Source organism: Mesoplodon bidens (genome assembly GCF_964165515.1).
Source record: "Mesoplodon bidens genome assembly, chromosome: 7".
Classification (NCBI taxonomy): Eukaryota; Metazoa; Chordata; class Mammalia; order Artiodactyla; family Ziphiidae; genus Mesoplodon; species Mesoplodon bidens.
This window is the reverse complement of record NC_138164.1, coordinates 60040061-60065358: the sequence shown is the minus strand read 5'-3', so window position 1 is coordinate 60065358 and position 25298 is coordinate 60040061. Positions and strand designations below refer to the sequence as shown.

Genomic DNA, 25298 nt, shown 5'->3' with positions numbered 1-25298 from the left:
CTCCTGATTTATAGCCCATCAGAAGTACAGGAGGCCAGGGACGTGTGACTGACATCTGAAAAGGGGCAGGGGGTGGGGGAGACAACTGAGCCCTTAACCTAAGGGGTCCACGCTTACTCTCAGAGTTGGTGTCAGAATTGGTTGGTGTTACTAATGCTACCTATAAAATAGATAACTAATAAGGACCTACTGTATAACACAGGGAACTCTATTCAATACTCTGTAATGACCTATATGGGAAAAGAATCTAAAAAAGAGTAGATATATGTATATGTATAACTGATTCACTTTGCTGTACACAGAAACTAACAAAACACTGTAAATCAACTATACTTCAATTAAAAAAAAAAGAATTGGTTGGTGTTAGGAGGAGAAAACTTCACACATTTGGTGTCAGAAGTGTTGTGAGTAAAAACAGTTCATTTTATGTTATATATATTTTCCCACTAAAAAATGATTAAAGGGACTTCCCTGGTGGCGCAGTGGTTAAGAATCTGCCTGCCAGTGCAGGGGACATGGGTTTGAGCCCTTGTCCGGGAAGATCCCACACGCCACGGAGCAACTAAGCCCGTGCACCACAACTACCGAGCCTGCGCTCTAGAGCCTGCAAGCCACAACTACTGAGCCCACGTGCCACAACTACTGAAGCCGTGTGCCTAGAGCCCGTGCTCTGCAGCAAAGAGAAGCCACTGCAATGAGAAGCACGCCCACCCCAATGAAGAGTAGCTCCCGCTCGCGGCAACTAGAGAAAGCCCGCAAGCAGCGACGAAGACCCGACACAGCCAAAAATAAATAAATAAATGAAAATAAGTAAGTAATTAAATAAAATGATTAAAAGGGTAAATTTTATGTTATGTATATTGTACCACAATATAACACAAACAAAAACAGCCCTGACCATCACACCTATGTGTCGGGAGATAATTCTCCATGGGTCTCTCAGATTTTGGCAAGTCTATTAAGCAGAGACAGATTGCCTTTGTTCTAGACCATCTTTTCAAGGGTGTTTGCATAGCAAACAGACTTGGAAGAGAGTGACAGTGTCTCCCTTTGGAGCACAAGGCAGTTTTGTTGGCTGTCTGGTATGACAAAAATAATATCTTCCTTTAGGGCAAAGGTCAGGCAGGCTCACTGCCCATTATAAAGGATCTGAGTTGCCTCAGGTCTAGGTTCTTCCCTTGTAATGAAACGCATTGCATGGGCAGGTATTATCTGGCCTTTACATTACCCTGTGGGAATTGGGGCTTGAGGAACCAGTGCTAATACTGGTATTCTCCCTGCTACTACTGATGTGAGGAACAGAGTTCTTTGTCTCTAACCAGGAGTCTTAGGTCTTCTGCCAGCCTCCATGAAACTGTACTAGGCTAATTTACTAGCCTGTAAGTGTGGTACAGTCTCATGCCCTTCACAATTCTTGATGCTATCTGCATCAGAATCTCGGGTAGGAGATAGAGGAAATTCGTGTATTTTGACAATTCATTATGATAGCCAACTCAGGCTTGTGGGAACCTTGCCCTAGAGCTACACCCTGGAAGAGCTGGTTTCCCTAAGGTGCTACACTTTTCTCCTCTTAGAGGCTGCTCCTCCCTGTTCGCTCCAGCTGCCAGGAAGCACACAGTTGAGTTTCCCTGACTTCCTACTGTAGGACCAATGTTAGTTTCAACTTCTTTTTAACTGTATATTCCTGCTCCTGTTGTTTTTTAAATTAAGATGTAATTGAACTACCATAAAATTCACCCTTTCAAAGTGTACAGTTCAGAGGTTTTTAGTATACATTTTTTTTTTTTTTTTTTTTTGCGATACGTGGGCCTCTCACTGTTTTGGCCTCTCCAGTTGCGGAGCACAGGCTCCAGACACTCAGGCTCAGCAGCCATGGCTCATGGACCCAGCCGCTCTGCGGCATGTGGAATCCTCCCGGACTGGGGCACGAACCCGTGTCCCCTGCATCGGCAGGCCGACTCTCAACCACTGCACCACCAGGGAAGCCCCACACTATCTTATTTTATCCACTCCATGAGCTGGCCAGGTAGGTTCTATTACCCCATTTCACAAATGGGGAAATTGAGATTCAAAGAAGTTAAATAACTTTTCTGAAATCACACAGCCAGCAAATGCTGGCGTCTTAATTCAAACCCAGGTCTGATTTCAACATCTGATTCCTTTTCCCTGTGCCCTCCACCCCCACCCTGCCCCCCAACGGAAGGCCCTCCAGGAACTTCTGAATGAATGAGTGGCTGATTCTCCTCCTCCGGGCTTGACGAGACAATGTCTTCCCTTTGAGCTGAGATCTGCCCCTCAGATGCCACAGGTCGGCTCTCTCCTGGGGCCACAGAACAAACCCCAGTCTGTTCCAGGCCACAAAAATCAGCGCTGCCCTGGGAGTCAGGATGCCAGGCTCTGCCCCCACTACTACAGACTTAACCCACCCAGGTTTCAGTACTCCGCCCATGAGTTCTCTAAGCGAAGGACTGGATCTACTCGACTCTAGGTCCCTGGCATCCAGCACGGGGCTGGGCACAGATGCCACTGACACAGCTTTGGCCACCTCCACAGACCCACAGCTGAATCTCGCACAGGCCTGCCCTCCCATGGGAACTGTTAATGACAGGGCTGGCCCTGCGGCAGGGGGAACAGGAAGACACCTCCACATGTCCAGGCCAAGGCACTGGCCCTCACCAGATGTGCCAACAGTCAGAAAGGAACAGTCAGAGCTGGGCCAGCAAATCCCCACCCCAGACTGAAATAGAAACCCATTTCAGAGACAAATGGGGAAATAGCCCCAGGACAAGAGGGGTGGGGGGTGGGTGTCACTGGGGAGGGCCCTGGAGACACAGTTTCCTGAGAGTCTTGACATGTCTCCGCTGCAATGGGTGGGCACTGTCGCCGGGCTCTGCTAACTCACCCCTCCTCTAGGGAGGACAAGTTAGAATTCCAGGTCCCATCCTGGATAATATGCTTTAACCTCTCTGAACCTCATTTTCCTCAACTGCAAAATGGGGATGATGATAATCTTGGCTGCATTTGCTTTTTTTTTTTTTTTTGCGGTACGCGGGCCTCTCACCGCTGTGGCCTCTCCCACTGCGGAGCACAGGCTCTGGACGTGCAGGCTCAGCGGCCATGGCTCACGGGCCCCGCCACTCCGTGGCATGTGGGATCTTCCTGGACCGGGGCACGAACCCGTGTCCGCTGCATCGGCAGGCGGACTCTCAACCACTGCGCCACCAGGGAAGCCCTGCATTTGCTTTTATGTGAAGCACTTAATACATAGTAGGTGCTCAATAAGTGATAGTCATTGTTATTATCGCTTAACCTTCTCTTTCAGCTCAATATTGACTGAGTGATTTATTCATTTGTTCTTTCATTCATTTACGCATTCAGCCAACCAGTCAGCACACACTCGCTAGGTAGGCCGCAAGAGTTAAGGATAAAGATTTTGGAGTTAGGTAGGAGTTGAAACCCCAGCACTGCCACTAGTTGGGCTGGGTAACGTTGGGAAAGCCATTTCCCCTCACTGAGGTTTCATTTCCGTGCCTGTAAAATGGGATTAATGAGAGCACCTGGAGGGTGGGGGTACTGGGATGTTGTGAGGAGCCCGTGGAACAGTGATGTGAGAGTGGCTGGCACAGAGCCTTGCAGGGAAAAATGGGTGGCAGGTGGGCTGTGCAGGGGAGCCAAGCAAGCTGCCAGCCCTGCAGACTGGGCAGCCGGGCCTCCAGGGGCCAGATGAGGGGAGGGCGGGCTGGAGGGGAGAAGAGTGGGCGGGCTCAGAGACAATTGCTAGGTTTCCGGACCACAGGTTGCTCCCTTCCGATAAACTAAGGAGCGGTGAGGAAACATGGAAAAAAGACTGGAAGAAGTTTAGGGGAGAAGAGTCCCAGCCAAACAGGGAGCTTCGGACAGCATGGAGTGACTGCCCCAGCCAGGCCAGGGAACGTGAGCACGCACACCACGCGCACACACACGCACAAGCTGCTCATTCTCACTCATGCATACACGCCTGAGGGCTTGTACACACACACACAGATGCACCATCAGAGGCACAGCACTTTAAAGTTTACAAAGAGCCTTCTCTTTTATCTTCTCCTTTGATACTGAGGGATGGAGAGACTGTCCCTGAATGGTGTAGGACCCATTCTAGAGCTGGCAAGAGATGTGCATCCCTGGTATCTTCCAGAAGCCAGGGCCCATACCACGGGCTGTGCTGCTCAGTTTTTCCCTTGTGGTGGTGTCGTGGGAGTTGAATGGCAACAGAAATGCCAGAAAAGTTTTAACACAGCTCCCTCAGATATACTCGTTCACCCTGCCGCACTCCCCTTTAGCAAATCGTACCAGGACTCAGGGACTCACTTTCCCCACCAGTCACATGGAGGCAAGAGCTTTCCTAAGGGCCTCCTCTGTGGACTCCTATCTGGTCCTAATCCTTCCCAGCCTCTTCCCACCACAGGCTCCTGGGGGCACAGCCTCCTCTCTGAGGGTCACTCAGCAGCATAGAACACTTAACAGTTTTTCAAAACTCAGAGGGAGATCGTTGTTACCCCCATGTTACAAATTGAGGCCCAGAGAGGGAAAGTGACACAAACCCAGGCCTGTGTGGCTCCCAGGCCCGCCTGCCCTGTTCCCCTCCTCCACCGCTGCCCAGCCTGGTCCCCAGGTCGCTGTCTCCTCTGCCCTCCGCGCTGCACAGGCTGCAGCTCTAGGTACAACCAGGCCAAGGAAGGGAGGAGGACCCCAAGTCTGCTCCCACTCTCTCTCCAGCTTGCAACGAGCCAAAGTGGCTGCAAGCGGTCCATCTGCCAAGATCGCTGAGCTCTGAGGGGAGGTGGGGTCTTAGCACTCTCAGGGCATGGACCCAGAACACTCACCCAGGAGGGAGTGAGCACCACGCAGCTCTGTCAAGTGCTGGGGAAAATTCTGACTCCTGGAGCAGTCCCTTTTCTAACCAGTTCTGTGCCACAAACTGTCACATGCACATCTCAGAGTCGTCCCGGGAGACAGCCAATGAGGAAACCGAGAAATCCGAGGAGGGGAAGTAACTTGCCTCAGCCCAGAGCTGGCAAGCTGGCTGGGACCCAAATCCAGAGCATTCCAGCTCAAGTCCCTAACACCAAGGCTGACCAGCCACTTCCCAGTCACTTTGCCTTCTGAGTGTGCTCACCCCCAGAATGGGTATCATCAATTCAGCCCCGAGGGCTGTTGGGAGGATTGAGTGAGGTGGCATTGAAAGACCAGGGCTTGGGCTTCCCTGGTGGCACAGTGGTTAAGAATCCTCCTGCCAATGCAGGGGACACGGGTTCAAGCACTGGTCCGGGAAGATCCCACATGCCGCGGAGCAACTAAGCCTGCGTGCCACAACTACTGAGCCTGTGCTCTAGAGCCCGCGAGCCACAACTACTGAAGCCCACGCGCCTAGAGCCCGTGCTGTGCACAAGAGAAGCCACAGCAATGAGAAGCCTGCGCACCACAACGAAGAGTAGCCCTCGCTCTCGGCACCTAGAGAAAGCCCGCGTGCAGCAACTCAGCCAAAAAAAGTCCCAATGCAGCCAAAAAAATAAAATAAATACATTTTTTTAAAAAAAGAAAGAAAGACCAGGGCTTGGCCCAGGGTCTTGGCACCCAGCGGATGACCGTATTCCTCCTCATCTCCACGCACCACCCCCCTCAGCCGTCTCCTGGCTTTTCTCAAGTCTGAAGAGAGTCCTGGCCCTGCTCATTGCTGCTGCGGGGAATGACTGACCTGGTTTTCTCAGCAGTGCCTGGAAGGTCCATTAAAGGATGTTGAGACCCTGAGATTAATGGTTCTGTTGTCTGGCTCTTGCCCCCACAGGTCCAGATGCCCTGCCATCCCCCTGTGGACTGAGTATGGCTCCTGAGATTGAGGGTGATTTGGGGGGAAAAGTCTGAGCCCAGGCCACCATCGCCTTCCCCAGCTCCAATCCATCCTTGAGCTTGGGCTTGATGAGAAGGCAGCCAGGGTGGCTCTGCCTCTGGCCAGTGGTGGGTCTGGGCCAGCCACTCCCCATCCGTAAGATTAGTCCTCCTCTTCCTCTTCCTCCTTTTTCTTTTTTTACAAGTACTTATTGGACACCTACTCTGTGCAGGTAATGTTCAATGCACTTGAGAACACAAAACTCCCTGCCCATGTAGCACCTACATTCTAGCAGGGGAGACTAGTTTATTTTAGTTAATGAGTAAATATATAGCAGGTCAGGTAGTGATAAGAACTATAGAGAAACATAAGGGAGGTTAAGGGGCAGAGATCCACAGGGCTTGGGGGCACCGTCTGGATTTTCTGGGTCCTCTTCTCACAACACCACCTCCCGCCTAGCCTGGAGGAGACCCCAGACCCTGAGCCCCAACTCTGTGCCTGGCCCTGCCTTGGTGGGTCTCAGCAGCAGGCCAGGGGCCAAGGCGAGGGCTCCCTGGGCACAGGCCGCAGCTCAGGACCACCAAGGCTGCAGCGTGGAGCATCCTGAGCCTGCCTTCCACTCGCAGCCTGCAGAAGCTTTCCCCAGGCTCGGCGGAGCGGGAGTACATCCTCCAACCAACCCCGGTGTTTCATTGTAGAGACAGGGTGCTGGGCCCAGAGAGGGGCAGGGACTTGCCTGGATCACACAGCAAGGCAAAGGTGTCTTGTCCCCCTCCTGCCCTCTCCTCTGGCATGTCCACAATGGTGCACTAAGGGCTGAGCCTCAGCAGAGCACTGGCCTGTGAGGGACTGCCTGTGTCCTGAGCCTGCGCCATCCTCCCAGCTCTGACAGACCAAACTCTCCTTCTCTCAGCCCCAGGAGGTTGAAGCCACTTCCCCTCAGCCCAACCTCAAGAGGTTAGAATTTTGGTCGACTGCCTCATCTTGCTCAGATGTGATTTCAGGTGGGTCCTACCCCTCTCTGGGCCTCAGTTCCCTCATCTGCCAAATGGAGGAAATGAAGGCACCTGCATCTCGGGCCTGTCAATGAAGAATGAGCAAGACACTGGCAAGAAGGCAGTTTACAAACTTTTAGGTACTACTCCAACCACAGAGGTTGTTATATGTTCAACATTCCTGTTTATCTGAAAACGAGCCTCCTCATGCTTGTGGGGCCCTGAGGCAACCCCCAGAGCAGGGCCTTGACCCTTGATGGGAAATAAGTGAAAATTCCACAGAACCAGTTCTACAGAAAAGACAAAAACACCCCTGCTCCCAACCAGCAGGCCAGCAGCTGACAGGAAAAGCCCTTTCTCTGTCCTTGTGGTGAGAAGGTGAGCAGGGAGACACGGGAAGGGACAAGCCTGGGAGGCCTGGGAAAGCTTATTCCAGGAGAAGGTGTAAGCCTGAGGTAACTGTAAGCCTCAAGTCCCAGGCTGGGAGAGGACGTACCTACACGAATGGCAGGTACATGCATGTCTACATGGCAGGGGTGGTGTCAGCTATGTGTGGATCTGACCTGGAAGAGGCACATGTATTCACAGGGGTGCATGTGTTCGGAATTGCACCCATGTGTATACGGTACACATGTGTGTCTGTGTGAGTGGCCCTGGAGTGTGTACATATACACGTGTGTTTGCCTGTGCTTGTGTCTCTGCATGTAATGCACACATGGGCCCACTCCTGGGGTGCCCTCAAACCCCCAGTTCAGAGGCCTTGTTTTCCCAGGCTCAGCAATCCTTGCCACAATCCCAGGCAGGCCCAGATGCCGTGGAAGATTTGTGGGGTTCCTGGTCACAGCAGGCTCTCAATTTCTGTGGGGAACAAAAGCCATTACACAAGAGGAGGAGGAAGGCTTAGAGGATTAACTTGGCCTGCTCAGCCCTGGATATAGGCTTCTCATAGTGGGGGAGGGGTGTGCCCAAGGCTGAAGCCCTCCTCCTGGGGCCCTCAGACCCTCTGCTGCCTGTGGGCGCTGACCCCTTCACAGCTATCCTCCTGCCCTCAATCACTGGCAGGAACTCCTGTCCAGGTACAATAGTCAAGCACTTTACAGTTTACAAGGATTCTATCCACAGTCACGTTCTCACAGAGTAGACTGAAGTGTGGACTTCGCACAAAAGCTTTGGCATCCTCTGAGAGCAGGTCAGGAATGTGCCTGGAGGCCTCACCTTGACCAAGTGAATCAGATCCTTAAGGGTTTCAGGCAGACATTGACTTTTGAGAAGCACTGATATAGAATACTCCATACAGAGCCAGCCCCTCGTCCTCCAGGTTCTCCCAGGATGGCTAAGACCCATTCAAGTAATCTATACTGGCAAACACAGTGCTTACCACAGTGCTTATACTATCTCATTTAATCCTCATAAACCCATGCAAAGTAGGTACCATTAGTATCCTCATATTACAGATGGGAAAGGGAAGCACACTGAGTGGTTAAGTAACTTGCCCAAGGTTCATGTAGCTAGTAGTAGCAGAGCCAGGATTTGAACACTGCTTCATTCAGCTGCAATGTCTCCATGTCTGGGTGGGAGTCAGTATGGTGGGAGAGGCAAGGAAAAAAAAGCGAAAAATCCAAGAAGCCAGTGGAAGTTCTCATAAGAACCTAGGGAATAGCAGATTTTACTTACGGATTGCTTTAGAATTTCCAAGCCCATAAAAGGCTGGAAGCAGCTCAGACAAAAGCCACATATGCCACATGATCCCATTAGAGGCAGAGCAGTTATACAGTAGCAGAAACCTAGACTAAGATGGTGATTGAGCTTCCTGGCAGCCAAAGTAAGAGGTGGGAGGTGGGGAGGCTGTGAGGATTCCAGAGCTGGGCCAGAGTCACAGGGCTGGAGACAAGGGGACCACTAGAGAGATATTTGGGAGGCAGGTTCAGTTGGGCTTGATAACTGAATGGGAGAAATGGGGAATAAGGAGAAATGAGGAAGAAGCCCAGGATACACCCAAACTCCTCCTTCCTGCCAGGGTGGCTGGAGGACAGAGAGCACACAGGCAAGAAGTGGGCACAATGCCCCACACAGCAGGTGCCTAGTGAGTGTGTGCTACCTGTCCCCCGTTTTCATTCATGCCAACACCTGCTCAGACCTGGGCCACTCCCCCCCTCCCCCAGCCTCACATGGCCTGGGGGCTCAGGACCCTTCTGGCTCTACTCTTCCACCAATCTCCTGGGGGCTCCTGCTTACCTTCCCAGCCTCCAGAGCCACTGCCCCTGAAGCTACAGTTCCTTCCTTCAATCATCAGCTCGGGGGCTGGGGGGTGATTATGGGGAAATAATCAGGGAGAGCATCGTGAATCAGCAGGCCTGCTGCCCAGGGCTCAGGGCAGGGCTGGCAGTGGAAATGCTGCAGGGCAAACGGTGACACCCAAGGAGTTCCCACCGCCCAATCTCTTAAACTCTCCAGCAATCCAGGTCTGTGCCAGAGGAAACCGCCCCCACCCCTCCACCCCACCCCCCAGTTCTTTATGTTCTGAGACCAGTTTCTCAGATGTGGGCTGAGGCTGAGTGGGGAGGAGGGAAGGGGTTCATAATCATGGTGCCTTAGGCTATATTTTCACACATTTTCATCTGATCATTCATTTGTTCATTCCCTCCTCCCTCATTCAACTAATGTTTATAGACTTGTCCAAGGACCATGACAGTGATGATGTCCCCAGTGGTCAGAGAGAGAGGTCAGGGAGTTTTAGTCCTGTGTGCTAGATTGCCAGAGGAGGAAAGTGAGGCCTGGAAAGGGAAAGTGACTGGTCCAAAGTCACACAGCTGAAGCGGGGACTGGCCCTCGGCTCTCCACTTGCCAGCCCATGCTGAGTTCAAACACGACTGCGCATTAAAGGCGCTGTTCTTACTAACACCACAGGAATCTTTTCTACAAGAGCTACTCCAAGCACCTCCATTGCCCCGATGAGGAGGAACCTCTGGGTTCACTGTCAGCCCTCCCAGGAAGCATATGGCCATGGACCAAGGACCTTCCCTCAACACATAGGAGCAGGTCCAGTGCTTGTGGCTGGCTGTGGAGGGCCCTTTCCTGGGGGCTTCTCAAATAGCTGCAGAAGTGACCTCTAGTATACCTTTCCTGGTAGTTTATAAACTTGAAAGTGTCAGACTACCAGACTGGTCAGAATCCTTGAACACTTGAGCTGGAATTAGGGAATGTTATAGCTGGAGAATAGAAAGTTGGAGTTTGGATTATAGACTCTTAGAATGTTTGAGCTGAGATTACAGAGTCTTAGTGCTAGGGCTGTAGAATCATAAATAATTATAGCTGGAATTATGGATCAAAGGAAATCAGGGACAGAAATGATGCCAACATTACTCCATCCCCCCCCTCTGACAGCTGAGAAGAGAGAACTGGCCTTGTCACCCAGCCAGTGGTGGCTGGGCCAGGCCTTCTGCTGCCCAACTGGGCTCTGTCCTCCAGATCTCCTGGAGCAGCATCCAGGGCCTCTGGGGCTGAAGCACTCCTTGCCTGGGGACAGGGGACAGTGGTCTGCCACTCCCCTAGCCCAAGCCTCTCTGTCAACCCATCACAGCACCCCGCCACCAAGGCGGATATATTTAGGTGTCTTCCCTAAATATGTTTCCACAGCTCTGGATACTGCCTTCTATGTCACCTCCATCTCCAAGGCCTCTGGGCACTTTCTCTAAACTGACCCAATGAAGTCACCAGGAACAAGGGCTCTTGCTCTGCCAATGCAAATATTTCTCCCCCAAAACGAAGCCCAGCCTGAGGGGTCTCCTGGTTCGCTTTGGTCTGGAACTCAGACCCACCTGCTCTAACTCTGATGTTGCAGCATTCCTCTAACTTCCAGGGCCTGCTTTGGCCCAAGGACCACACATCCCTAATCCTCCTCTTCTTAACTTTCCTCATTCCAGGCAGAGGGCACTCCTGCCCCGGTCCCTGCCAGTCCCCAAACACATACACACAAACACACGCATACACACTCGAGGGCACAGGCCAGCATTTTCCTGTTCCTCCCATGTTTGTCAGGAAAGAGGCTTCCATCCAAGCTCCATGCCTGCCCTGGCAGCTCTCCCTTCAGCCTCTCTCCCACGCCCCATCCCAGACCTTGCCAGAGACTCAACATCTTCCCCTTTCAGACTGCATCTTCCCAGGAGCCAGAGAGTCACTGAGAGTTCAACAGCGATAGAGGTTGGGGACAGGAAGGGATCCTTCAGACATACTTAAGTGGGAGACTCTCAGATTCCCACCTGCCCAGCTCATGGGAAATCACTGGCTCTGTGGAAACGGAGAGTTCTTAGAGCAGGAAGGGACAACTTATGTGGCGGCTCCACCACTGTCATTATAGTTTTACAACCTGTTAAGGGTTGTTCTATGCCAAGCACTTCATAGCCAGGAACTCAGTCCATCCTCACAATAACCCTACAAGGCAAATACTAATAATGTCTCCATTTTACAAAGGAAGACACTGAGGCACAGAGGTTTTGCCCTAAGTCCTACATGTAGAGAGTGCCAGAGGTGGGATTTAAACCAGGCTTGGATAACATAACCACCTTGACAGTCCCAGATGGTGGCTTGCTATAGGAACCCCCTTCACCATGGTCCCCTGGGGTCCTGCAGCCTCTTCCTGCCCAGTCAGTGCAGAAAAGGTGAGAACCTCACTGATGGTCACAGCTCCTCCTGAGAAGCCCAGCTTCCCTGCCCCTGCATTAGAAATGACAGACAGACCCCACCACAGTTCCCCCATGCAGGACACATCCCCACGTCCCTGTGACCCCTTCCTTTACACACAGTGCACATGGCCATACACAACTCCAGCTTCCCACCACACAACTCGGCTGCACACCTGCACACACAGCACACAGCACACACCGGACATGCTGCCACACTCCCCCAGGAGGTCTAAGTCCTGCTATCTCAGTTTGGAGGACAGCCAGCGGAGTCCTCCTACTTTACAGGTGCCGAAGGGCCCCCAGCAGGATAAACCCAGCTCACCACCAAGCCTTGAGTCAACTCACTGGATGGGAACTTACCAGAACAATATTTTTACATCAAAACAAATGCAAAAATATTACAGAGAGGAATGCAAAGTCCACATGAATTTTGAAGATTAAACAATGAGACTTCAAAGAATCTTTGTGTGTGTGTGCCCATGCGCACACCCACGTTGCCTGTGGGAGGGTGAGCACGGGACTAGCTGTACTTCCTCCACCCAGGTCCAGGGTGAGCTCTCACTCTCCCAAGCCCTTAAGGGTGCTGGGTGGAAAAGTCAGAACCACCCTAGGGAACATTTCATGGGAAATGTTCTGTCATAGTAAGAGCTGCACAAATGCTTCTCGTCTTCCATTATTTGGCTCCGCACACTACACAGAGCCATGGATGTGCCACACACGGAACACACCTCTCACAACAGGCACCACATGCATGCATGCACCATCGTGTGATTGCTCCCACCACACAGTGGGCACACACCCTGGGCACACACGTGGAACCCCCGGGTTACCCTGGCACAGTCAGTCATGGCTATAGGTAGGTACCACACTTCTTGCACGCAGACAACACCACAATTCATTGGTCACACTCGACACACCTAGCACACACCACATACTAACTGCATACAACCCAGTACACACACATTGCCCACACTAATCTCTTACACACTGCCCATGACACACCCACCACACCCCTTCCCCCACGTACACACTCACTCCCCCCGGGGAACCCCACCTGGGGCCCGCAACGCGAGCCTGGCGTGGGCAGAGCTGCCCTCTACCCGCTCACCCCGGCACCGCCTGCCCCTCGGTTACCCCACCCCACCCCACCCCGCCAGCCCTCACCTGGACCGCGAAGCCCCCAGGCCGGGGACTTCATTCGCTCCGGGGCGCTGGCGCGAGGCGAATCTGCGAACGGAAGCTCCGCACAGGCAGCAGGCAGCGGCTGCAGCTCAGACCCCGGGCGTCCCCGCTCCTCGTGCCGCAAGAGCAAAGGGGTGGGGAGGTGGTGTGGCCCGGCGGCCTCGCGGCCTCCAAGCCGGAGCTGGACTCCCGCTCCCGCCCAGGCGGGACCCGGCTGGACTGACAGCCGCTGGGGAACCCGGGGGAGGTGATAGTTCTGGAAGAGGACGCAGGTGTCAGGGACCGGTGCTCTAGACTGGGACCCAGGAGCCCTGGACTCCAGCCCAGATTCCCTCACCTCTTCTACTTTCTCTTGGCCTCAGTTTCCCCCATTGTATTGGGGCCTGGGGTGGGGTGGGGGGATTAAGTGGTGATTCTGACTTTCCAGCTCTGACATTCTGCAATTCTGGAATGGTGGTGGGGAGGGAGGGATAAAAATAAATGCTATTTCTTGAGCACCTACTATGTGCCAGGCATCGTACTAGGTGTTTTAATACATTACCTCATTTAATCCTCATAGAGATTCTAGAAGCATTATTATCCCTATTTTACAGGTGGCAAAACCCAAGCACAGAGAGATGAAGTGACTTGTCCAAGGTCACACAGCTGGTAAGTGGCAGATCTGAGGTTTGAACTCAGACAGTCTGACTGCAGAGTTCAAGTACCCCTAAAGCATGGATTGGTGGCACTTTCTATACTGTACATTGCTCCCTGGTTCTCATAACAACCCCAGGATCTTGGTGTCACAAATCCATTTTACAGATTAAGAAACTGAGGTTCAGGGGGATTATTTTACCCCAGGTCACCCAGCTAGCTGGACATCCTACTAAAGATGGGGGGTGGGGGTGGGAGTGATACTGGGATGGTATAAAGAGACAGTGCCTGTCACATAATTGGTGCTCATCAATGTCAGCATTCCTCCTGTCACTCCTCTTCCTTCTCTTATCTCCTAAGCTCTCTTATGGACAGTGGCCTCTAATTCCCTCATCTCTGAAACCTCCCCTGACCAGTAGCCCTCAGACAAGCCAGCCCCTCCTCTTGGCTACCACTGCAGCTTTTAATCAACAGTTGTTGAGCTCCTATTCTGTGGCAGGTTCTGTGCTAGGACTGCAGGTCCAAGTCAGTAGGACAGTCCAGATAGCGCTGGCCTCATGGAGGCCTGGTGGAGGCCCCAGATGTTAAATAAATAGTCACATAAATTAATACAGAATTACACATTGTGGTAAGTGCTAAGAAGGAAAAGTGAAGGGTTAGAGGAGAGATTATAATGAGGGTGGGAGGGGGAAGGAATCTAGTTTAAATTGTATTTGGAGAATTCCCTGGCGGTCCAGTGGTTAGGACTCCATGCTTCCACTGCAGGGAGGCACGGGTTCAATCCTCAGTCGAGGAACTAGGATCCCGCATGCCGCGTGGCTCAGCCAAATAAATAAATAGTAAGATTTGGGAAGATTTCCCAGAGGAAGTGCCTTTAAGCTGAGACCAGAGTGAGGAGTTGGCCTCAGCCAGGTGACGGTGAGGGAGAAGAGAGTCCCAGGCAGGGGAAACTTGAAGAGGGTGAGACAGGAAGGGGCTTGACATGTTCCGGGAAATGAAGCACAGCCAGAGTGGGGGGAGCCCCACGAGCCAGGAGGCATGGTGGGAGATGGGCCTGAAGGAGCGGCAGCAGCCAGCCCAGACAGCCCAAAGTCAGGACGTTGGCTTTTGTCCAAAGAGCCGTGGGAGTCACCAAAACATTTAGAGCAGCAGAGTGACATAATCAAATATATTTTTTTAAAATTGGGGTATAGTTGACATATAATGTTATATCAGTTTCGGGTGTACAGCATAATGATTCGATATTTGTATATCAAATATCATTTTAATCAATCTCTCCAGCTGCTGGATGGAGAATAAGGAATGGGTAGGAGGGGCAAGGTAGCAGCAGGTGCCCAGCTAGGAAGCTGTTCTACAGTCTGGGAAAAATGATGGCCGCTGGCCCAGGGAGGATGTGGGAGGTAGAGACTGGAGGACAGAACCAGGGATATATGGTGTCATGGGCTGTTGTCATACCCGCTTCGCCTGACCCAAGGGGCCTTGAGGCCTTGGCTGGTTCAATGGAAATGGTTGCTGCCAGTCCTTTGAGAGGAGAAGGTGTTTGCCTGTGACTCAACGGACTTGGGCCCCTAGAAACCCTCACCTAGGGAAGCTCTTCTCTCCCTTCATGGTAGCTCTTCCAAATCTTCCCTCTCCACAAGCTCTAACTCACTGACACCCCAGCCCCACCTGCTACCTGACTGACCAAGAAAATGCACTCACCAAATGTTCACTGGTTCTTACCTATGCTAGGCAGACATTAGGACTGAGGCCAGGCTCAGTGGAGGGGGCTCACTTAAGTTCCTGCCCCCAACCTCTCTGCTCAGCATCCCCCTCCCCAAGAGGTGGCTCTTCTTTTATCTGAGGTGAAGGCCCCAGCAGTGCCCAGAGCTGCTCTCTGCTTCTGCAGCCAGGGCCCCACGCCCTTGGGAATCCTCGTCTCCACCCCTGCCGGCCTGTGAACATGCTCCAGTGTCTTCTTAAGCCTTGGAGCCCCCCTCTCCAGGCACTGCCCCCTCTCTTCCCTTCACTGCTGGTGTTCTCAGAAAAGTTGCCTCCTCTGCAGTCCCCAGCCCATTTATCTAGTCTCTGTTCCCAGAGCATTCCCAAGATGGTTCCTCTAAGGACCCAGTGACCTCCGTGCCCCTGAAAGACTGCCCAGGAAGTCACTCGATGGATACTGTCAAGAACTCCCTGTGTGGCCTCCACAGCACCCTCCTCCTTCTGCTTCCCAGACTCCTCGCAGGGCTCTGTCCCACCCTTGTCTTCTCTGCCCACTCAGCACATTCTCCCTGGGGGAGGGCAGTGGCTCTCCTTAAATTACCCCTGTGTGCCGGACACTCACAGTTCCCACCTCCAGCTCAGCCTTTCTCCTGCACCTCAGACCTATTGCTCCCTGGACTTCTCCCTTCTGATGACTGAAGTGCCCTCTTCTCTACAGTAATCTCCCCCATGCCCTCATCTTCACGACAACACCGTCAGCCCCTGTCACCTTAGCCCAACACCTGCAACACTCAGACAACCAGCCTCTCCTTTCAGCTCCCATCGCAGCTTGTATTCAACAATCATTTATTGAATTCCTACTATGTGCCAGGATTAAGGAGGCTTTCTTAAACAAAAACATAAACAACAACAAAAAAGAAAACATCATAAAGGAAAAAAGTGATAAACTCAAGTATAATAAAAATTTAAAAGTTCTATTAATCCAAAATACTAAAAGGGACTTCCCTGGTGGTCCAGTGGCTAAGACTCCATGCTCCCAATGCAGGGGGCCCAGGTTCGATCCCTGGTCAGGGAACTAGATCCCACATGCATGTTGCAACTAAGAGTTCGCATGCCGCAGCTGAAAGATCCCACATGCCGCAATGAAGGTCCTTCACATGGCAACGAAGATCCCACATGCCTCAACTAAGACCCTGTGCAACCTAAGTAGATAGATATTTAAAAACAAAAACCAAAATACTAAAAAAAAAGACCACAAACTGAGAGGAGGTATTACAACATGTTAACAGACAAGGATTATTATTCAGCATATATAAATAACTCCTATATAACAATAAGAAAAAACCAAACAACCTAATAGAAAAATGAGCAAAAAACATGAGTAGGCATTTCACAGAAGAGAAAGCAAGCACAGCCAATACACATATGAACATATGTTCAACCTCACAATCAATCAGGGAAATTTCAAATAAACCCACAAATTTCAAGTAAATACCATTTCAAACACATCAGATTAGCAAAAATTAAAGAGTTTGATAATACCAACTTTGCTGAGGGTGTGGAGAGATGGGAACTTTTATGCACTGTGGGTGGGACTAGAAATTGAACATACCAAGTTGAAGAACAATTTGTCAATATCTAGTAAGTTGAAGATGCACATCATCTAAAAGAGTTATTCCACCCCAACATAAATAACCCAGATAAACTTTAGCAGGTGTAGAAAAATGTACATCACAGCATTTTATCTAAAGCAAAACATTGGGAACAATCTAAATATCCATGAATAAGAGAATGGAAAAATACATTTTCATTCAGGTGTCCCTTTCTATCTGAACTCTCACTCTCCCGATAATTGTTACAATGACTTTCAAAACTTTTTTTTTTTTTTGTGGTAAGCGGGCCTCTCACTGTTGTGGCCTCTCCCGTTGCGGAGCACAGACCCCAGACGCGCAGGCTCAGCGGCCATGGCTCACGGGCCCAGCCGCTCCGCAGCATGTGGGATCTTCCCGGACCAGGGCACGAGCCTGTCTCCCCTGCATCGGCAGGCGGACTCTCAACCACTGCGCCACCAGGGAAGCCCTCAAAACTTAACAAACCTGCAGGTGCTCCCCAGCACAAGTCTGGGTGAGAGGATGTGGAGTAAGCTGTGGTGGTAACTCCTCTGTTCTCCCAATAGGATAGGCTCGCACCTCATGCTTGTGTTCCTTAAACTTGTTTGGTACATAATTGTTACCATCTTCCCCTCATTGTTAAGCAAAAATGTCTTCTAAGAAAGTGGAAAAGCCTGAGCCTGAGAGGCTTAAGAAAGCCCACACATTAGAAGAAAATGTGGAAGTAATAAAGCTCATTGAGAGGGCTGGACACGTGAAAGATGTAAGCTTAACCAGGCATGTATCCTCCTCCATCACACACAGGAACTGTCCTACATGTGAGAAAACAAACAAACAAACAAACAAAAAGAGCCCATTCAGAGGACTTCCCTGGTGGCACAGTGGATAAGACTCCGAGCTCCCAATGCAGGGGGCCTGGGTTCAATCCTTAATCAGGGAACTAGATCCCACGTGCATGCCACAACTAAGGAGCCCACAAGCTGCAACTAAGACTTGGTGCAACCAAATAAATAAATATTAAAAAATATTTTTTAAAAAAAGAGCTCATTTAGTGTTAGATAATGAAGCAATCAGTGTTTTAAATGCTTTAGAGCTTTATACGATGGAAATATCCTATATCTGCTGTCCAATGTGATATGATAGCCTTCAGCCGTATGTGGCTACTGAGCACTTGAAATGCATCTAGTGCAACTGAGGACCTGAAATTTTTAACTTCAAATTCACTTACATTTAAACTTAAATAGCCTCGTGTGGCCTGTAGATACCATATTGGACAACACAGCTTTATACTGTGCAGAAATCCTTGTTATCATTAATAGTTTTAAAGAATTTCAATGATATTGGGGCAAAATTAGCTGAAGTTTTTGGATGAGCTGGCAACATTATTATTTTTCCCAGATAAAATTCTGTAATATGAGCTTTTACTATCTACAGATTTACTATCAGGAATGGGCTATGTTAAGGGATGACTGTATAAGCATGTAATGGAATACTATACAACGGACAAAAATGAATGAACTAGAGCAGCACATGGACAAAGCTAAATCTCACATGGAGATTTAATGGAACTGAATAAAGAAGTATATGGGAGGATACACACAGTATGATACTATGAACATAACATTTTAAAACGTGCAAAATAATACTATACTTATGTATAAAGACATGAATGGGAATGACCAACTGGGTAGAGGTCAGCTTTGACGGGAAGGAGGAGGTGAGATTATAGGGGACACAGTAATAGACCCTGCTTCTCCCCTGACTCCCCAGCCCCCCACATGCTTTGCAAAGACAAGGGGTGATCAGGGCCAGCACAGAGAGGAGGTACCTCCTCTCAGAAGCCTTCTCTGTCTCCCTCCCCATCAGACAGTGCCCAGGGCCTCCTCTGGGCTCCCAAGGCCCCAGTGTTGGCCTCTGATGCACCGGATCACTCTGGCCTGATGTTGTCTTTCTCCACATCACTCCCTCTCCAGCAAAGGTGAGGCACTGTTCCAGAACAGTGTCTGGAACACTGCCTACGAACACAGGCACTGTGTCTGTGGTTCACCAGCCCTGTTCTCTCCACGCTTGGCACAGTGCTCTATAATAACTAAATGAAGGAATGAATATAGGTCTCTTTGGGGATTTAGAGTCATCATTATCATTCATCTCTTCTCTGACCCTCTCTATGTGCCCAAGCATGGTCAGAGCACCGGGGATACAAAGATGAATTGTCCATGCCTAGTGCCCTCAAGAAGTGTCTGGTTTGGATAGGGGATAAGCCAGGATGTTGTGGGCAGAGGGATGCAGAGATGTGCACTGAGGCATAGGAACCCAGAGGGGTCCCTGGCCCAGCCTGGAGACATGGGCACAGGGGAAGTGAGGGTACAAGTCCTAAGCTGGTGTTTAAGAACAACTAGGGTCATCTGGGTGAAATCAGGGGAGGGGGCAGCATGCAAAGACCTGGAAGTGAGAGAGAACATGGCAAATTCTGGGAACCTTGTGTGTCTCAGTTCTGTTGGAGAGTCCAGTGGAAGGGAGGAGTGGGACAGACAAGGCTGAAGAGGTGGGAGGGACCAGGTCTTGCAGGGCCTTGAATGTCAGGCTGGGAAGCTTAGTTTATCCTCAGGGCGATGGGAGCCATGGAAGGGTATAAGCAGGGGAGGGGCATAATCAGAGTAATGTCTTAGAAAGTTTGCTCGTCCCAGCTGCTGTGCGGAGAGGCAGAGGAGGAGGCAGGGGACCAGTGAGGGCCAGTAGTCCAGGCAGGTGGCCAAGCTGGTAGGGATGGGGGAGGGGTGATAAGTGAGGAACTGATTAGAAGGGGGATTGTGGGGGCTTTTTAGGAAGTAGAATCAGCAGGGTTTAGGCAGATTGGATGTGAATGTGAGGGAGACAGAGGGTTATCTTGGTTTGGGTTCCCCCAGAAGCCAACGCTGGAGCAAGGAATCAAGTGCAAGTAGTTAATTTCTGAGATGATCCTGAAAGCACCACTAAGGGCCTGGGGAAGTAAGACAGGGAAAGGAAGGAAGCCAATTCAGGGTGGTTGTATGGTCAGGCCACTCAAGGTGGCTGTTCTCCTGTTCTCTTTACATCTCCTGCCCGACCAGTGCCTGCTTCACCTACACCCTACTCACATGACTGACCTTCCTACTTACTTGCCCCAGGCCCCAGCTGGTAATTGTTCTTATCAAAGGGGCAGTGAGGGGTGTGCCCCTCTGTTAGTTTCCCTGGTAACCAATGAGCCAACCTGATGTCAATCCCCTTCTACCCCCAGGAGTGAAGACAGCTGCCATGTCCTGCCCCACGGTTGCTCCAGGACCTTGCTTCAGACGTGTAAGCTCCCCCATCCATTAAACCATTGATGTCTTTGTCGCTGACTCCCGGCTCTTTCTTCGGTCTTGAAGCTGGGCAAGCACAGGCCTTTGTAGGCTTGTGAGGTACAGCCCAACAGTAGTCAATGAAAAGATTATCCCTGGGGGTCAATACCATTGGGAACCTCTAGGAGGCAGCACAGAACATGCCTCAGAGATTTCCCACATGAGTGACAAGGAATCTGGAGCATTTATCTATCAACACTAGTTGTCGTTGGTTAAAAGCTGGTCCCCAAATTTTCTGGCCCTTCTGGCCAAATGTACTCTAGATGGCCAGGGAAAGCTCCCAGGCAGAGTCCCAGGTACCGTCAGTGAGAAGGTGTCGGGGCATAGGGAATAGTGAGTGCTGAGGGTCATGAGCAGGGACCTGCTCCAACATCTGCTACAGGGGAAGCGGAGGCCCATTTACTCCCAATAGGCTGAGCCCTGGTTCTCCAAGGTGGTTAGAGGAGAGGAATCTGTGTTGAAGTTGGGGAGTGGGGGTTGTCTTAATGGCCCTGACTTCTCCCCAGCGTCCTCTCCCCAGTCCTCAGCCTTCTTGCCTGGTCCATCCACTGCCCCCAGATGGTATGCAGAGCCTCATCTGATTTCCGTGGAGACTGTGCTCCAACCCCTGGAAACGCCTACTCCGATTAGCATTGCCAAGTGGTTTGATCATTGCACCCACATCAAGTCAGAGAAAATTGGTGGCTCTTTAATAAAATAATATCCCCTCCCCCGGGGTTGAGAGCGGGCTGGAGACACAGATTTGGGGAACTTACCAACTTAGTGTTCAGTTTTCTAGGCCATAGGGCAGTGAGTTTGCTTAATGGAAGAGAGAAGATAGAGAAGAGGGTTTGGGCTGGAGCCATCAGTTAAAGGAGGGAAGAAGAGATGCCCAGGGACAAGACTGAGGAGGAGGAGCCAGAGCAGTAAGATGTGCAGCAGAGCAGTGTGATGTCACTGAGGGCGAGGGAAGACAGGCTTGGGAGAAGGAAGGAGAGGGCTGCAGGCTCAGAGCTGGGCCCAGGAGCCAGACCCCATCTACCTGGCTCCAGGAGAGGTCAAAGAGCCCTTCGTTAGAGTGTGTCTGGAAGAACACTTGCTTCCTCCTCTTCCTCTCCCTACTCCTCCCCCATCTCCCAGCCTCTGCCTGTGGCCTCAGAAGCCTTAGCAGCTGGCAGACGTCCAGTGAGACCCAGAGTTGACAAGCTATGTTTGGCATTTCCAACGACTTCTGAGACTTCCCTTGCTCCTGTCAGCCCCCAGCCTTGATGTGCCTGCAGCCTCCCCTCAAGACCAGTGCTTCTCTTTTAGCCCCAGCCATGGTCCCAAGACCCCCCAACCCCTTTCCTGAGGTCCAGGAGCCCCATGCCGCACCTTTTTGCTCTGTCAGTCCAGCATCCATGGGCAGCTTATGTCCTGAAAAGGGCCACCACTTCCGGAAGTTCCCCCTTTCACATTCCTACCACATTCCAGCTGCCCAACCAAGTATTAACCCACAAATTCATAACCCAGGAATTTCAGCCCTGGCAGCTCCTCCTCAGGGCTTTGAATTCCTCCCCTGCCTCCATGTACATTGATGGGAGATGGGGGTGAGTCATTGCCCCTTTCCGGGTCTTAGTTTCCTCAACTACAAAATTGGGTCGACAATCCTTGGTCTGCCTCCTCCCATGGCTGGCTCTGAGGGTTCACACTTTGTAAAGTCTGCTAGTTGTATGTGCTGTTCCCCCTCTTGGAATGCTGTTCCTTTCCTTTCTTCTTTGTGAGTCCTGCTCACCCTTCCAAGCTCTACTAATAAAACATGCTACCTTTTTTTTTTTTCTGTTCGTGGGCCTCTCACTGTTGTGGCCTCTCCTGTTGTGGAGCACAGGCTCCGGATGCGCAGGCTCAGCAGCCATGGCTCACGGGCCCAGCCGCTCCACGGCATGTGGGATCTTCCTGGACCGGGGCACGAACCCGTGTCCCCTGCATCGGCAGGTGGACTCTCAACCACTGCGCCACCAGGGAAGCCCATGCTACCATTTTTTTCACGTGTGCTATGAGCCAGCATTGTGCTAAGGGCTTTACCTATGTTATCATGCTTCATTTGTACATGGAGTCTGAATAGATACTCTGATTATTCCCATTTTACAGATGAGGAAACAGGCTCAGAGAGACTATATGACTTGCTTTAGGTTACGCAGCTAGGAAATGTTGGTCAGAACCAGAGCTCAGGACTTCTGAGGTAAGATTGAGGCCTTTCTCATTTCAGTCTGGCTCCTTCCTATCATGCCTACCAGATCTGCCCCTGATTCAGAAGTTAGCTTGTATTAAAAGGAACACAGGGCTTCCCTGGTGGCGGTTGAGAGTCCGCCTGCCGATGCAGGGGACACGGGTTCGTGCCCTGGTCCGGGAAGATCCCACATGCCGCGGAGCGGCTGGGCCCGTGAGCTATGGCCACTGGGCCTGCGCGTCCGGAGGCTGTGCTCCGCAACGGGAGAGGCCACAACAGTGAGAGGCCCGCGTACCGCAAAAAAAAAAAAAAAAAAAAAAGGAACACAGTGCATGTAGTAAAGAGGTGATAGTCCACAGAGGTCTGCTGTTCAAACTACCTCTGGAACCTCATTGGTCTCTGCAACACTGCCTGCTGCAGGGGGTCAGAGAGGGTAACAAAATCAATACAAGGAACAAGAAGCCAAATTACATGAGAGTTGAACCCTGAGATCAGGGACGGGGGGGAATCTTGCACTGGGTACCAACAGATCCCTGTCCCTTTTAAATCAGACTAGTTGAATCTGAGGTACAGTCAGACATTATTGTTTTGTTAAATAGTTTAAACCTCATAATGAAGAAAGAATTGATGTTTTCATTCATTTCAGCTCTTTAAAAGTCAACAAATCAATATCCAAAGATTGGAAATGACCTAAATGTTATTCATAGGGAACTGGTTAAATAAATTATGGCTGTGAACAGAACAAGTAAGCTTTTTGTGTATTGGTGTGAAAAGACTTTCAGGAAATCTGCAGAAGAAAGCTAGAAATATGTGTACAAGTATGTAGCCTTTTGTGTATAGAGAAAGAAAAAAGAGCACACGGCTTTTAGGGCTTGTATATGCATACAGTTATCTGGAAAGATGAAGGAACCATGCATGAATGGTGGTTGTATAATAGAGTTAATGAGAGAGAGACTCTTCACTGTTTACCTTTCAATATTTGTTTTGTTTGAACTGAGTGAATGCATTCTCTAGTTGAAAATTAAATAAAGAAACATATCACTTTCTTAAATCAAGATGTCACATTTAATAAAGTTGCTGCAGGGACTTCCCTGGTGGCACAGTGGTTAAGAATCTGCCTGCCAAGGCGGGGGACACAGGTTTGATCCGTGGTCCGGGAAGATCCCACATGCTGCGGAGCAGCTAAGCCGTTGCACCACAACTACCGAGCCTGCCCTCTAGAGCCTGCGACACAACTACTGATCCCACGCACCGCAATGAAGCCCATGCGTTCTAGGCCCTGTGCTCCGCAACAAGAGAAGCCACTGCAATGAGAAGCCCGTGCACTGCAACGAAGACCCAATGCAGCCAAAAAATAAATAAATAAATTTTAGAAAAAGAAAAAAATTAAAAACAAAACAAACAAACCCACAAAGGAGTGTGCTGAGAAAGCATTCTTGAAAAAAAAAGTTGTTGCAAATGAAGGGGTTTGAGAGTGTCTCATTATTGAGAAAAATTGAAAAATTTTATAAACAAAATTTTACATAGGGGTTTACCATTTTTCTAAGTAGTTTTGCATAAATTAACATATTAATCTTCTTAAGCCTTACTTAGAACAGATGACTACTCTCATTTCTTAGAGGAGGAAACTGAGGCTTAGAGAAGGCAATGGTCTTGTCCAATGTCACCCAATCTGTAAGGAAAGGAACTGGAACTGGAGCCCTGGGGCCTGATAACAGGAACCATAGAAAATGCAGAACAAAGCCACACCTTTGCTTCTGAGTGCTGGTGACTCATAAAAAGGGGGATAAAATAATTCTGTCCTCTTGAGTGATTTGAAGATTAACTGAGGTAATGTATGTAAAACTCTTAGCACTGTGCCTACCACAGAGCAAATAATCAAAAACTTTCTTTAACTGTTGCTTTATTTAAATTTTATTTAAATAACAGAAGAGGATGTTCCAATTCAGCTGGCATTTCTTGAAATGCCATGAAATGTTCATGAAATATGAACACCCCATATTTCAGCCATACGAACTAAGAAGGGGAGAAGCATTAGAGAACTGAAGGAAGTCTAGGAAATGATCTTTGCCCTAACGATGCTTATGGTCTTATTGGTGAGACAAAGTTTAAGTAGACTCACATACCTTTTCCGTAGTTATTATTGTCAGTGTTCAGGTAATTTTTTCCATACTAAGCCTCATTGTAAAATTAAAAAGGAATTGTCCAATTTTATATGCAGTGCTTTTAAATGACAAATGACAAAATTTGCAGGGAGAACTAAATGTTTTTCTCAGAATATTTTATTCTATTTTGGATAATATTGTGCACAACATTTATACTCTCAGCCACCCTCCGCCATAACTGAGGTCCTGGGTACATATCTAGTCTCCTAATCATCCTGCATTAGTGAGGGTTTTGGCATTAATGGCGCTAAAATGGCGGTGTTGTCGTGTGTTCTCTGCTTTATCTAATGTTTATTGTATTGACATACATGATGCTCACCTTGGCTTCTGGCAATTCCCAGATTAGAAGAATACTAACAGAGTAATGCTGTACTTATTGAAAACTGTCATATAAAAAAAACAACAGAATTGTTCTTTCCAGTTAATTTTTTTCCCCAAAGTTTGAGAATAAGGGGATTAATTTGCATCTCAGAGGAGAAAGCCCTTATTTCCTGGAGAGAGAAGTGTGAGGAGGGCCGCAAATGTCCTTACTCACCAGGGAGCTTGGTTCATGTGGAAACACTTCCATCTGCCACCACTTGAAGATGTGACTGATAGAAGCTCTTAGATGTTGCCACTCTCAGAAGTGGACAAGAAAGGCCAGAAGAACAAAAGCTAGGATAACAAGAGGGTAAGATCAGGAGGGTTTGTGTCCACCTTGAGCTGCTTATGCAGGTTGGAAGGGAGGCATTTCATTGGAATCCTGCTGCCTCTTTCAGTAACAGAACTGACAAGAAAGAGAACCCTTCCAAAGGATTTTGCACTTCTGGGTTTAGGGAAGCAATCCACAGTGTTCAACTTTTCTCCAGGTGGCTTATGGACTGATGGTGTACGTCCAGGATTTAGAAAAGAGCAGGAGACAAAGGCTTCCAAGCAGT

At 50.0% G+C, this 25298-nt stretch overlaps 1 protein-coding gene across 1 annotated transcript in view; it reads right to left on the bottom strand.

Annotated features, from left to right (window-relative positions):
* The window catches only part of P2RY6 (pyrimidinergic receptor P2Y6), a 42292-nt gene extending 20852 nt beyond the window's left edge, over positions 1–21440 (bottom strand). The window contains exon 1 of the mRNA XM_081239098.1: positions 21382–21440. The gene's annotated coding sequence lies outside the window, so the exon portion shown is untranslated. The remainder of the gene's footprint in view (positions 1–21381) is intronic.
* Positions 21441–25298: the final 3858 nt, after the last annotated feature.